Source organism: Dermacentor albipictus, chromosome 7 (genome assembly GCF_038994185.2).
Source record: "Dermacentor albipictus isolate Rhodes 1998 colony chromosome 7, USDA_Dalb.pri_finalv2, whole genome shotgun sequence".
Lineage (NCBI taxonomy): Eukaryota > Metazoa > Arthropoda > Arachnida > Ixodida > Ixodidae > Dermacentor > Dermacentor albipictus.
In genome coordinates, this window is record NC_091827.1 from 36,296,601 (window position 1) to 36,310,372 (window position 13,772).

Consider the following 13,772-nt stretch of genomic DNA (forward strand, 5'->3'; position numbering starts at 1 on the left):
GAAGGAAGGAAGGAAGGAAGGAAGGAAGGAAGGAAGGAAAAAAACTTTATTTAAGGCCAACACTAAGGGCCAGTGAAGTAGAGCGCCTGCCCCGCTAAGGCTCGTATTGTTCATCCTCGGAGTCCGAGTGAAGCCAAGCACTCCAGGAAGGAGGGGAAGGGTAAGGAAAATGAGGAGAGGTAATGTCAGTGCTACATGAGTACAGAATGTGTTCTGCACCTGCCCTTATCTCCGGACAGTTGGGGCAGTGAGCTGTGCTACGCCAACCGAAGTTGTAGAGCGGCGAGGTTTAGCAGCAGCAGCAGCAGTAGCGAATGACGAGAGCCCAGCCTCGCCTGCCTGCGTGTACAAGCTGTTAACTGATCCGCGCCATGCACGTGAACGACGTACGACGCTTGTCGAGGGAAGAAGGTTTTGATAAGAGGTGAACGCACAGAGAAGTCGCGCACCTAAGTACATTCAGGGCAAATAAAGCCTCGCTTCGAAACGGTAACCGTTTCAGGGCTGTTCGCCTCCGCTGGAGGGAGGGGGGGAGGCAGGCACAAAAAGAAACAGCGCCGACAGTGCTCGCAAAACAACCTATGGCTTATCCGCGAGGCGATCGACCTTGAGCGGTGTTTTCCTTTTTTTTTGTTTTTTTTTTTAACAGCACCTGACTGGGTGCACCACGGCGGAGGGGTTGGGGGACCGACCCCGCGAAATCCCGTCGCATATCGAACGTTAACGGAAGAACCCCCCCCCCCCCCGAAGAGGTTTCATCGACACAACGTATGTATATATACGTGTATACCCGTCTAATACAATCTCCACGAAGAGGGCTTGCTCACGATCTGCAATGCACCGCGTTATTCCCAGACGCTCAGGAATTTCGCTCCTATTTAAAGAACGAAGCGGCCGAAAGGAAGCCGATAAACCGAGGCGGAGATCGCGGAGGCGAATCTTCGATCGCACACCGTAGCGAGGTCACCGCGTGCACTCCCCCCCCCCTCTCCCCTTTCGCTTTCGATACGGGAATACGTACAGACTGATAACGGGTCACAGCGAGCGGAGGGCACGTTACAGAAGACGCAGCTCGCTTCATTGGAGAAAGAGTCCTGGTACACAGCGTCTAGCCATCTCCTGTGCACCGCAAGGAAACAAAGAAAGAAAGAAAGAAAGAAAGAAAGAAAGAGAAAAAAAGAAAGAAAGAAAGAAAGAAAGAAAGAAAGAAAGAAAGAAAGAAAGAAAGAAAGAAAGAAAGAAAGAAAGAAAGAAAGAAAGAAAGAAAGAAAGAAAGGAAAGACGAGGCGATGTTACATTTGATATCCGGTAAGCAACGCGTAGAGCATAGCATTGTTACGGAACGCGGAAACAGCTGTCGACGCGGCTGTCCTTGTAGTTTAGTGGTGCATTATAACTACTGCAAAATTAAATTACGGGGTTTTACTTGCCAAATCCCACGATCTGATTACGGGGCACGCCGTAGTGGGGGGAACTCGGGAGATTTGGACCACCTGGGGTTCCTTAACGTGCACCTAAATCCTTTTAAGTGCAGGGGTGTTTTCGCATTTCGCCCCCCGTCACAAGGCGGCCGCCGTGGCCGGCATTATAACCACTGTGGGAGCATTTAAAAATAAAAGGATTGGGGGACGCTTAAGCTTCGCCTTCAAGAGTGGAACGCGACAGCGTTCCCGTCGACCCGCCAAGAGGTGTAAGACAATGGGCTACGGCGCAGCGACTACGCGGCCCGCATCGGACGCGGTGAGCGTCGAGCAACGCAGCGTTCGGCGCGGCAACGAAATGTGCGCCTGAGCAAGCGACGCACGCCTGAGCCTTAGAAACAGCTCGTTTCTAAGGCAACACCGCATTCACTAGAGGCGCTTTTGTACCGCTTCGAAGCATCGAACTCGTGGCTCAGTGGTAGCGTCTCCGTCTCAGACTCCGTAGACCCTGGTTCGATTCCCACCCAGCCCATCTTGCAAGTTGTTTCTTATTCATGAAGTGCCTGCTGGTATTTATCGCTCACGGCCAACGCCGCCGACGCCGACGACACAGGCTTTTCTGCGACACGAGCTCCTTAACGCTATCGCGTTAAAACATAAAGACGTTTAAAAGATCAAAAGACGACCGCATGGCTGAGAGATCAAACCAGCGCCTGCCCGCCGGCTCTCGAGCTCTATCCAATCAGCGGCGGGCGCTGAAATAGTCCACCGAGTGGACAGCATGCAGCAAAATAAAATACACTGGCCAAGTTGGTACGCGTCCATTGTTGGCAGCGCGAAGGGAGACGCATACTGAAAAAGGGAGACAACACAAGCGCTAACTAACAACTGAAGTGTGTGTTAATAGCCACGGTGCTATAGACTCCGTTTCATACACTCTAAGAAAAGTTTGCACCCTTTGGAGTGTATCTCGGCCACACAACAATAATCGTCATCTGCATTGCTTGCGTTTCCTTTCTTGAAAACGCCGCGCCCGCTACTTTCTTGTCGGGAATGCTATGTCATGCTGATAACGCGCATGCCGTTCGTTACTGGAAAGTACCGGGCTCGCAGCGTTAAAGAAACTAAATGCGTCAAGGCAGATGACGATTATTGCTGTGTGACAGATATACACCCCAACGGGTGCAAACCTTTTTTAGAGTGTACTTACACCAGGAAATGCGACAGAAGTTACGCAATTATGTATATATAAAAAAAAAGCTCCGCCCCACACACAGCAGTGAACGCTGTAGAAGCTCCGCAGCAAGTTCGCTCAAGTTAACACTCCGGGCGCTCCGCCCACGCTTCGCAGCCCGCCAACATCGTTCGCTCGCGCGAGCATGCACTTGAGCTTCCTCGCGACAGGTTGCCAATTAAAAAAAAAGACGGGAAAGAACCACAGAACTTTAAAAAGAGATACAACGCATTAGCAGCAGTATACACCACAGTGTCTTTCTAAGGATTAAAATTTGTTTTATTCAATACTGAGCTGCTTTATAAAAAGAAATGGCAGTGGCTTAGCTCGGCTATGCCAGCATATACGTGGCGAAAGCTAAGGCATAGCATGGTTAGCCTTGGTTAATCTTGATTGCAAGTCCGGGTTAGTCTGGTTGTCTAGCTATGTTGAGACGTTTAGCCAGTCGATCGGCGCGGTGTTCGTCTGTTTCCTGAGCGGTTCGTTTCCTCTTCATCTGGTTCCGATGTCGGTTCCAGGCCTCCGCCTGCTTATCAGAATTGTCGCTGTCCGTACTGCCGCCTCAATTGTGGTTGCGGCGCACGCGAGCTCTCCTTTTCAATCCTCCTCCGACATGTTATCAGGCATGCGACGCAGGTGGCGAAGCGAGCGGAGGCGAGCGCAACGACGAGGAACGCGATGTGACGTCATGTGCCTCCTCGGAGCACGGCCACGGCGAAATCGCAAGTTCGCGGCCAAAAAATATCGAACTATGCCCAAGCGCGAACGAAGCCACAGCAAGAAGTCTCGAAGTGCGGTCATAGAAATCTCGGTCCTGGCGACTGGCAGTCCAGACGCCTTTTTTTTTCTTTCTTTTATCTGGAACGCCTTCTACGGAATAACTAGTTCATATAGCATTACAGCCACAGACTTGAGGCCGTAGCGGCATACGTGGAGTCACGCACTATTCGCGTGACTCGCCGCGCGTCTAATATAGCACGCGAAAGCTCTATCTGTACACGCTTCGGTCACACGGGCGCAAATCGGTTTGCCATGGACACTGGTCGCATAAACAGGTGTTACAACTACTACTACTACTACTACTACTACTACTACTACTACTACTACTACTACTTCCTAAACGATGATAAATTGGTTTATAAACGCTACGCCTTCCACGCAATGGACGGAGTCGTATTTTGCGACACAGAAGCGTGATACTCAGTTCGAATCGCGTAGATGACGCATACCTGTATTATTCTTTTTTCTTTCGTATGCGATGCACTTTTTTTGGAGAGGGGGGCGGGGGGGGGAGGACGGTCGCGAAAGGGTGTACACTAACCTAACTGACATCTTTATTCACAAGGGTGTAATATGGGTCTCTAACACCCTTACGCCCTTTTTGGGTGTAAGGGTACGAGTCAGAATCTTAGAAAACTTTACACCCTTTAGGGCGTATCTTGTCTCAACAATAATCGTCATCTGTCTTGCCCGCGTTTCCTTTCTTTAACGCTGCGAGCCCGGTACTTTCCAGTCACAAACGGCATGCGCGTTATCAGCGTGACGCAGCATTCTCGACAGGAAAGTAGCCAGAGCCGAGTTTTCAAGAAAGGAAACGCCAGCAAGGCAGATGACGATTATTGTTGTCGGACAAATACACACTCCAAAGGGTTTAACCGTTTTAAGAGTGCATAGGTCGATTTACACCCTTACGCGCACTTGCGCGTGACTGCGAGTCATAGACACCGATTTTCGCACCCTTACGCGCACTGAGGGGCGTAGTCTACGGCGCAGCGAGTAACGTCTCTCTAGCCTTTGCACCGTTACCCGCTACGCATCGAGTAAGAAGAGTACGGCGATGCGAATGCGAAGCGGCGGCGGCGCTATACATCGCGTTCGCCATCTGTATATGGACGCGGAAGCGAGCGCGCGAGGCGACGCGCCCCGTTATGCTCGCGAACGGCCCAAAAAAAGAAAGCACAGAGCCAAGCCGAAGCCAAGGCAGAAAATAAAAGCGGGTCGCGGGCTAAAGCTGGCCGGTCCGTCGGCCGGCCGGCCGCGAACACACCGTCGAGGAACACACCCCCCGATTAGAGTGGCCGGGGAGTTTCCCCGAAACGCTGACGTCAGCAGAGCCGTCCCGTCCCGTCGCTGGGAGGGAAGGGGGAGGGGTCAAGGTCAATGGCACGTGGCCCCCGCCAGCGCAACAACCGAGATGATAGCTCCCCGCGGAGCTCCTCCATACGTTCTCCTCATCATCGCGCATTGATTGACGCCCGTCGAGCTGGCCCTGTGCGCTGTAAACTAACATACACTCTTAAGGGTACATAAGGGCGTAAACCGATCTCTAACTTGCGCCATTACACCCTTATGGGTGTGAGGGCATGAGTTATAGACCGACGCACCTCCACTCATGTGGACCCTTAATAAGGGTGTAATTAAGCTCACGCTAAAGGGACACTAAATAGGTCAGCCCAATTTGGGTGTAAGCTCGCACCAACCGTCGTCTTTAGCGGCCATGTTGGAGGACCAGCAGGGTGAGAAGCTGCGTCTGTTGGCGCCTCGCGCGGTGCTTCGGTCGTTCCTGCCATTTTCCTCTTTCTTTTTTCTTTTTTTTTTTCACAGACGCCAGCAGCATTCCGACCCCGTCTATGACATTGAAGCCGGTTAGTACACCGGCAGTGAACAAGACACCCTATGAACACATCCTAGCCGCTAAGTTTGACGACCGGCACTCAGAATGTGCGTCCGAGACGTCACGTGCAAGCTATCTATAGACGATACGCGAAATTCCGCGAAACAGGCTTTCCCACGCATCTAACTCGCCCTAAGCAAGATGGCCGAGCTCCCGCTATTAACAGTGTTTAAGGTAAAAAGGAAATTGAGGAACCATTCCACTCTGTGATGGTGGATGGCCTGCGAAGTTGTAGCACATCACCCAGTGTTAGACACGAGTACATGTATTCATTTTCATCACTTGGTAATGGTAGTGACGACAGCGCTGTGATTACTGTGTACACACAGGTTGGTTCGGCTACAAACTCGCGGCGGCCGCATTTCGATGGGGGCGAAATGCGAAAACACCCGTGTACTTAGATTTAGGTGCACGTTAAAGAAACCCAGGTGGTCGAAATTTCCGGAGTCCTCCACTACGGCGTGCCTCATAATCAGAAAGTGGTCTTGGCACGTAAAACCCCATAATTGAATTCGGCTACAAACTTAGATTATTGGCCGAAGTTAGATCTATACACAACCGTTGTTGAGTGGTTGGGTGACCTGGATTCGCGTGACACTTCAAACCGAACTCTACTAGCACAGAGTGAGCGAACCATTTTTGTCCGGTTTTCAAATGTCCACATTGAAGTCTCCAACGATGACCACAGGGGTAGTGTCATCCCGCCTTTGCAAAGTGCGTGGTCGTGAACTTCTCGATATCACACTTGGGTGTGCCTGGATATACATACACAGTGGATATCGCAATTCCCTCTTTAGTTTGTACGGTGCAGACGGGCGCGCAGTCGGTGGCATTGTCCTCTTGCAAGTCAAGAATGTACGGTTGTGCATACATTTTGTACTTTGCGTATACGGCCATGCTTCCTGCTCGTGGGTCCATGTGCTGTTCACAAACAGATTCCAGTGTACCCGTCGACTCGAAAAAATGCATCTTGATTTATTTATTCCATTTATTATTATTATTATTATTATTATTATTATTATTATTATTATTATTATTATTATTATTATTATAAGGGGCGAAATGCATGAAGCCTATTTCACCTCCGGGATCGGCCCAAGCTCACCTTTTTACCGTTGACGCACAAACACGAAAAATACATGGAACCCTAGCCATATACAGCTTCGCTGTAAACATCCGTGATATTCCGTGCCCAAAACCATGATCTGATTATGGAGCACGCCCTAATGGGGGACTCGGGATTAATTTCGACCACCCGGGGTTGTCAAGGTGCACGCAAATCTGAGTATACGAGCGGTTGTTTCTTTTTTTTTTTTTTCGTTTGGCCCTCACAGAGCTGACGTTTCGGGAAGCATGCATCTCGATGGCTTGGATAGTGGGAGAAGGGAAAAAAAAAGCAAAAGCTCCGCGCAGCATCCTTTTTTGTTTTGTTTTGTTTTTCTTTCCCTCCGACAAGCGGCTCCCGATGGAGGTTCGGTCTCTTCGTTCCTCGAAAGGCCCGACACCTAAAACAGTCACGCGGCCGACGCGTTTAACATCCCCTTTCCTTTTAATTGGCTCGGGGGTGTGCGCGCGCCCGAGAAAGAAGGCCGCACGCTCGAAATACACTCAAGCAAACAAGCGACCCACATCAGTATATGCATGTATAGAATATACACACGCGAACCGCGCACGGCGAGTCCAAAATAAAAAAAGAAAAGGACAAGAAAGCAAAGCGGCACGATTTCGACAAAAGTATCGCCGGTCCACGGGGCTGCTTTCGGGACCGGCCGGCCGGCCGGCCGGCCCGCTCTCTCTCGCGCGGGCCACGCGCATGCAAATGGCCACCGACTGACGTTTCTAATCTCGTCGGGGAAACGCGGAAGGCACAGCTGGGCTTGGAAGAAGAAGAAGAGCGAAGCCGGCCGGAGTCGACGACCCCCATTGCGCGGGAGCAACAGGAACGCGACCGTGCCACGACGCGTAGGCTTTCTCTTTACGCGGGGAAGAGAAAAAGAAGGCGAAAGGAAGAGAAATTCAATTTGCGAGAAGGGCAGCAGAAGAAGCGGCGCTCTTTCTCTGTGAGCATTCTGCCCGAAAATAACGCACGTACAAAGCGAGTACACGCTTATCTAACTCGTTCTCATTGTCATCAATTCCGAAGTGACACTTCCCCGCGTGTAGCAAGCAGCACACGCCATCGAAAGTGACACCGAGTTTGCCAACGACGTCATTTAGGTGCGAGAAATGACCCAGCTGTGCGACTCTGAGCACATTCGGTTAGGAATTCGGTGAGAAATTCGGTAACGAATGAAGAAAAGAAAAAAGAAAAGGAGAAGATTTGCAGCAAATATTTTCATTTTACCCTTAGTTCGCACCAACTATGGTAAGCAGTCATTACACTTTTCAGCTTTATCTCTGTAGAACACATTACCATTTCCTTTAAAATTCTTCAAAGCTCAGAGATTTCGTACAGAACTTAAGCATTTTCTTTTAGCTTCCTCCGACTTTCCCATTTGAGTATAGTATGAGTTGTATTTCTAACTTTCTCTTTGTTTCTCTATTTCTTTCCCGCATATTTTTTTTTCTTTCTTTCTTCTTAAGCTATTTTTGTAGTTTCAACTTTTGTTGACTAAGTCGACGCCTTGTTTTTGTTTAATACGTTCATATGCTGCTTTTCTGTTCATTTACGTCTTGTCTCCTAAAACCTTCATTCGTGAATTTTACATGTTGCCATTGTTTGTATTATTAATTCTAGTCATCATGCACAGGAGGCCCCATTTCAGTTTCAAACTACGGGACCTCCTTCTGTATATACATATGGTGTAATTATTCCCATTTTGTCATGAATAAACTGATTCTGATTCTGAATGCACTGGGGTGTTTGACGTCCCCAAACCATACAGTGGGTTATGAAGGACCCTACAATATGTTATATAAGAATTCTGTTACGTTTCTAACGAAATTTGTCGCCTCGGTAGACTTTCCGTTGAAATGTAATTGAATGTCGTGTATGATTTGCTTAAGGGTACGGATCAATTGTGACCACCTAGCGTTCTTTATCGTCCACTTGTATCAAGCACACGAATGTTTGTGCCTGTCGCGGCCCCGTCGAAATACGGCCACCGCGTGTCGAACCAGCAACCTTGTGCTCGGCAACACAGTGCCATAGCCAGCAGTGTCGCCGGTGAGAAAAAATGGAAGGAAGCAAAGATAAAAAGAAAGAAGAAGGAGAAGAAAGGCTACCATCGATGAGACAGGAGCCTTGATTTCCATAAAAGAAAGACACCGCTAGTCTCCTCTGGCCGTTTAAGGGCTAATTTCTCACCTAAACTTTTTGAGGAAGCCTGTCCCATCACCTAACCTTCGACAAAGGATGTACGTCAAGTTCAAGCTTCGGCTGATGTCGCACTCAATTTACGAGTCGATTTAAAATAGAAAAGATTATGTCTGCCTGTTGAGTGTACTCAGTAAAAAAAAAAAAAGACACGCGAATAATTTTCTACGGGCGCCATCGGACGAAAGGTAGACCGAAATTTGCGCAATCAACTTTCAATTTGTACTCGGCCAACTTCCTCTCATCGGCAAGGGCTAATTTCCCATCTCAGTTCCAACCTTCGACAGAGACAGTCCTTTTACTAAATGACCGTCAATGTCTGCTGAGCTCACTCAAGTAAGTAGGAAGTCGAACGATCTACCAATGAGAGCTTAAGACAACTGAAAGTATTGCACAATAAATTTTCCACTCAGCCGAAGTTACCTGTGTCTGTAAAAGTTCCTTTCTTACTTCAGCTCTAACCTTCGGCGGAGTGTTCCATTACGAACACTCGACAAAGGCGTATCTGGAGTGTCACATGACTCCGTGCTGAATATACTGACACAGCTAAACTTCAAGTGAATGCGTATTGAGCGCATATCAGGAGTCGAGACGCTCTTCTACACACGCCACCAGACAGAAGGGGGCATACGTTGTGCAGTTTTTACCGATCAGCTGAGTTCGGCATATCTGTCGGGATTAATCTTCGGCCTCCGTTCGGACGTTGAACAACGAGTGACTCATTACGAACTCTCGACGAGCGATGAATCTGGAGTTTCGCCCTGGTTTTCATCGAGTCAACCTGAACTCCACTGACCATAACTAGACGTCCTGTTAAGTGCACTCAATAAGAAAAACTACCTTCGACTGATGCCACCAGACAAGGGTAAAAGCAGGTATTGCCCCGCAGTTTTACCGGTTTACTGAGTTCGACATGTCCATCAATTGTTATTCTTCAACCTCAGTTGAGACCTTCGACAACAAGTGTCCCATTATGAACTCTCGACAAAATATGCGCATCTGCAACTTCCAGCTGACTTCGCGCCGATTTTCATTTACTCAAACTAGACTCTATATATATATAGATGCCTTTTCAGTGCACTCAACCAATTTTCAACTGATGCCACAAGACAAGGATAAAAGTAAATTTTACAAACTTCAGTTTGCACCAAGCCCAGTCAGTTCCGGTCATTCGCAACGGCGGGTTGAAGTTTCAATATCAGCGCTAACCTTACCTAACCGAAGTCAGTTCACGATAAAGGCTGTCTCTCGAGTAAAACATCGGAGGAAGTACGATCACGAGCGGCGAAAGAAAGAAAAAGAAAAGGTCTAAACACAAGAAAATAAAGAAAGAGGAAACCGCGACGGCGTCCTAGCGTATCTGGGTGCGGCCGGAGCAAAGATGTCGCAACGTGTCGCGCGCCCGTTTCGCTAAAGTCAACACTTCGCGCATAAAGGATGTGCGGCGCGCTCCTTCAGATGACGTCACGCTATAGTCAAGGCTGGCTGCCTCGGAGCAATCTGCCACCTCGTGGTACGGCTCGCGACGGCGCCACATATACAGATCCGGTATTAAAACGAAAAAAAAAGAAAGAAAGGTACGTGTGTGCTCTGTGCCATCGTTTTCCGCGTCGACCGTCGCGACCTTCTTCCGCACTCGCGAGTTTAGTGGAGAGAGAGAGAGAGAAAAAAAAACGGAGAAAGAGATAAGAGAAGGGCAGGGATATTAACCAAGATGACCCCCCGGTTGGTTGCAATGCTCTGGGAAAGGAGATTATCGAAGAGTAGGAGGGGAGGATTGGGAAAAAAAAGATTCTTAACACGCATGCGCACACACGCTGGAGAATTCATCATTATAGTCTGTTACGAGATGTTATTCGGGCGGGCTGGAGAGAGAGAGAGCGAGAGAGATTAACGGGAACTTAAGATGTCAGCCTTGCTAATGTACAGGGCTTGCTAGTTCAAATGAGGAGTTGGAGGTGACCATGAAGAGGAAAATAATACAGGAAGCTAAGAAGACTGCACATGAACATATAAGAATAACTGGGAATAAACTCATCAAGTCCAGAGGACTAACAAAAGACCGAAGGCTACCCACAAGACCCGAATGCATATATAGGCTATTAGATCTCAAGAAACGCCGAAGCTACTTTTGTCTGTTTGCACATGTGCACGTCTCGTGCACATCCCAGGCGCACGAGACGTCGAAGTTCCACTGTCTACTCTTGTGGAAGATGCCTGTCATCTAATTGCCATAAAAGGGTTCAGCGCAAGCATCTGGCAAGCATCCGATCTTCGTCTGAAGGGTAGTCACACAACGGGTGTTCTAAAATTTAGCGCAACTTGTGTTACAGTTAGCGCTATCCGCCATTACTATTACGAACGAATAGTGAAAATGGGTCTGACTGGTGGGGCACCGCGGTCGCATTGGCGACGACATGTATCGAACGAAAGTTATACGGGCGCCGAATGCAATTGCCGAAGAACCGGCTTAAATACAACCCTCGCATGCTCACCGACATAGTTCAAGTAAGCGGACCTCTGTCGCGCGTAACAAAAGAATGAATTCCCACATTAAACCAGATCAAATAACGTCGTCTCATGGATATCCCCCTAAGAGCACACCGACGTGTAACTGGGATAGTGGATATTACATCTAACGGGTTCTTTGATGGTATGGCATGGTATGAAGAACATTATTGGGTCCTGAAGGTCAACCCTAGGTTGACGCGGGCCGCTCCCACGTTGGGACTGTCAGGCCGAGCCCTTCTTTGATTTACTCTTTTTTCCCCCTTTCACGAAACGTCTTCGTCCTGCAAATTCCCGAAGAAGCGATTTCACTACTGTCCACGAACGAATTCGACGCGCCCGCAAGAGGTGCGGCGAGTTGGTCAAAAAAGAAGAAGAAGAAAAGGAACTTTCTCTTCTTTTTTCCCACAGACGGCTTCGAGGAAATCGCGAGGCAGGCAGCCCGCTGACCCCGATACGGAAGCGGCACTTCCCGAGGCAGGAAGGAAGTAAAGGAAGGAATCCGAGCAGCCAGACACGCACGGCTTGCCGCAGTCAAAGTCGCACCACAGGGGCCGGCGCGCGCGCGCGCCAGGCAATGCAGGTTCCACAGACAAGCAAGCAAGCGCACGTTCGGGAAAAAACCGCCGACGAGGCCCCCGAGAAGCACAAAAGCCACGCGTCAGACAGACACACGCGCGCGCCCCGAGCTCTAAATAGACGGCGCGCGCACACAGGCCCGACCGACCCCGGAATGCCGGTAAACGGGACCGGGCGGCTAAGAAAACGCCACGAAGACGAAGACGACAACGCCGACGTAGAAGCTCTCTGTAAAGGGCGCGACATTACACTTCTAAATTACAGTACTATCGTCCCACGCTCCACTATACAAATCTAGTTTCTCTCTACTTCTGACCATACGGAAAACCGCCTGCTTCTTGGCCAATCCCCCATAGTGGCTACGCGCCACTGCCTGGGACACAAGACAAGACAAGACAAGACACCGCCGTACGGTAGGTATATGGACCGCAGCAGACATCTAACGACGGGTGCCTGCGATGCGACCCACAAGTGCTGGACTTAGACGAAACCAAGGCCGAAATAACAATAATAATAAAAACTGCGTATAGCCGCCAACTTGAGAGAGCTTTGCGGGTTCGTAAATATCCCGCTCACACAACAACGGAGGAGGGGCGGAGGGGCCTTCGACGTGGCGATTGACGACACTTTCCGATTCGCTTCTTGAGAAACTTTCGATAAGCTCTCGGCAAGTGAGCCTGCTCGGTCAACAGCTCCTCGACTATAGTCTCTTCACAGGCAACACCTCCTAGACGAAAAAAAACAAAACAAAAAAACTTGACCAGGATGGGCTGTCTCAGCATTAAGACAAGAGTCTGGTTCCACAGTTGGCCCAGAATTGCATACAAGGCCGCTAGTTCAGTCCGACTCGATATCTCGCCTGTGTACGAAGCGCGACGCGTGAATTATCAGTCCGACTAAGCAGACTCGGAAAGCCTTCGGGCCGCCCGGTGTACAGTGTGCGCCTTCCACGAGGCATGCCGGGTGTAGAAGTGCTGCTTGCTGGGCTACAGTTGGTTCGTGCTGACACTTGAGAAAACCAGCGAACCTGCGTCGTCGTGTCTCTTCTTTCTGTCGTGTTTGCGTCTCAGTGTGTGTGTGTGTGTGTGTGTTTTTTTTTTTTTGGGGGGGGGGCTTATTTTTCGCTGGTTTTCTCGAGTGTCAACATGCAGGGTGCATTAGGAATAGGACGACCCACACGCGGGCGTACGTGCTCGACATGTGCATCTCTGGGAGTAGTTGCATACCTGTCGAAATATGAGCTTTAAAATTCGCCAAGTTAACTCAGACGCAACACCAGAAGAGCGGAGAGAGAAACAGCACGTTTTTTTTTTTAAGGTCTGCCCTCAGCACACACCTTTTGTGGCACACACACGCCATTTATTAGCGATGATTTACTTTTAGGGTGCAGCCCACAAGCAGCGGCAAACGTGAAACAGCAGAGACTGACCAGAAACGCAATTGTCCTTTAATTCACGGTGCTTCGTTCAGCGCTTTTACTGTTGCAGATTTCGCCCGCCTCAACTAGACAACAACAAAAAAATGATAGCGCGAAGAAGGTACCCCACTGGTGTCCTCTTACAATTTGGAAGACTTCCAATGGCATGGTTGGAGATCGACGAATTCGTCTTATCTTTACAGAAACTTCCGGAGAGTTGAAAGGTATGACAGTGAAAATGGATAGCGTGAAAAAGGCGCACGAGTCTGGTGACCTTGCCTATATATATAGGCTCTCTTGTACTGCAGTGAACTACACCGCACCTCACAAGTCGTTTGCAGCGCCGCCGAAGATACGAGGTGTATAAACGGGCAGTCGAGGGTTAAAACCTTCTATTGCCCGCTGGTTCGGTATTAGGGTAAACGCAGGCGGACTGGGCGTTTTACCGGATGAGTGGATGCGCAAACGCCAACGGCCTGCATGGTGCAGTCACCATGCTGTTTATGTGTTTTCTTCTTCTGTCCCCGTCTTTTTTGCGGTCAATATGATTTGCAGTCACCTGGTGGCGCAGAGCTCAGACAAACATAGTGCTAATATTACAGTAACCAAATGTACCTCACTTT

General features: G+C 49.4%; 1 protein-coding gene across 4 annotated transcripts in view; it reads right to left on the reverse strand.

Annotated features, from left to right (window-relative positions):
• Positions 1–13,772, reverse strand: part of smg (sterile alpha motif domain containing protein 4 smaug) — a 137,270-nt gene that overhangs the window by 88,034 nt on the left and 35,464 nt on the right. The gene's annotated exons all lie outside the window — the stretch shown is intronic.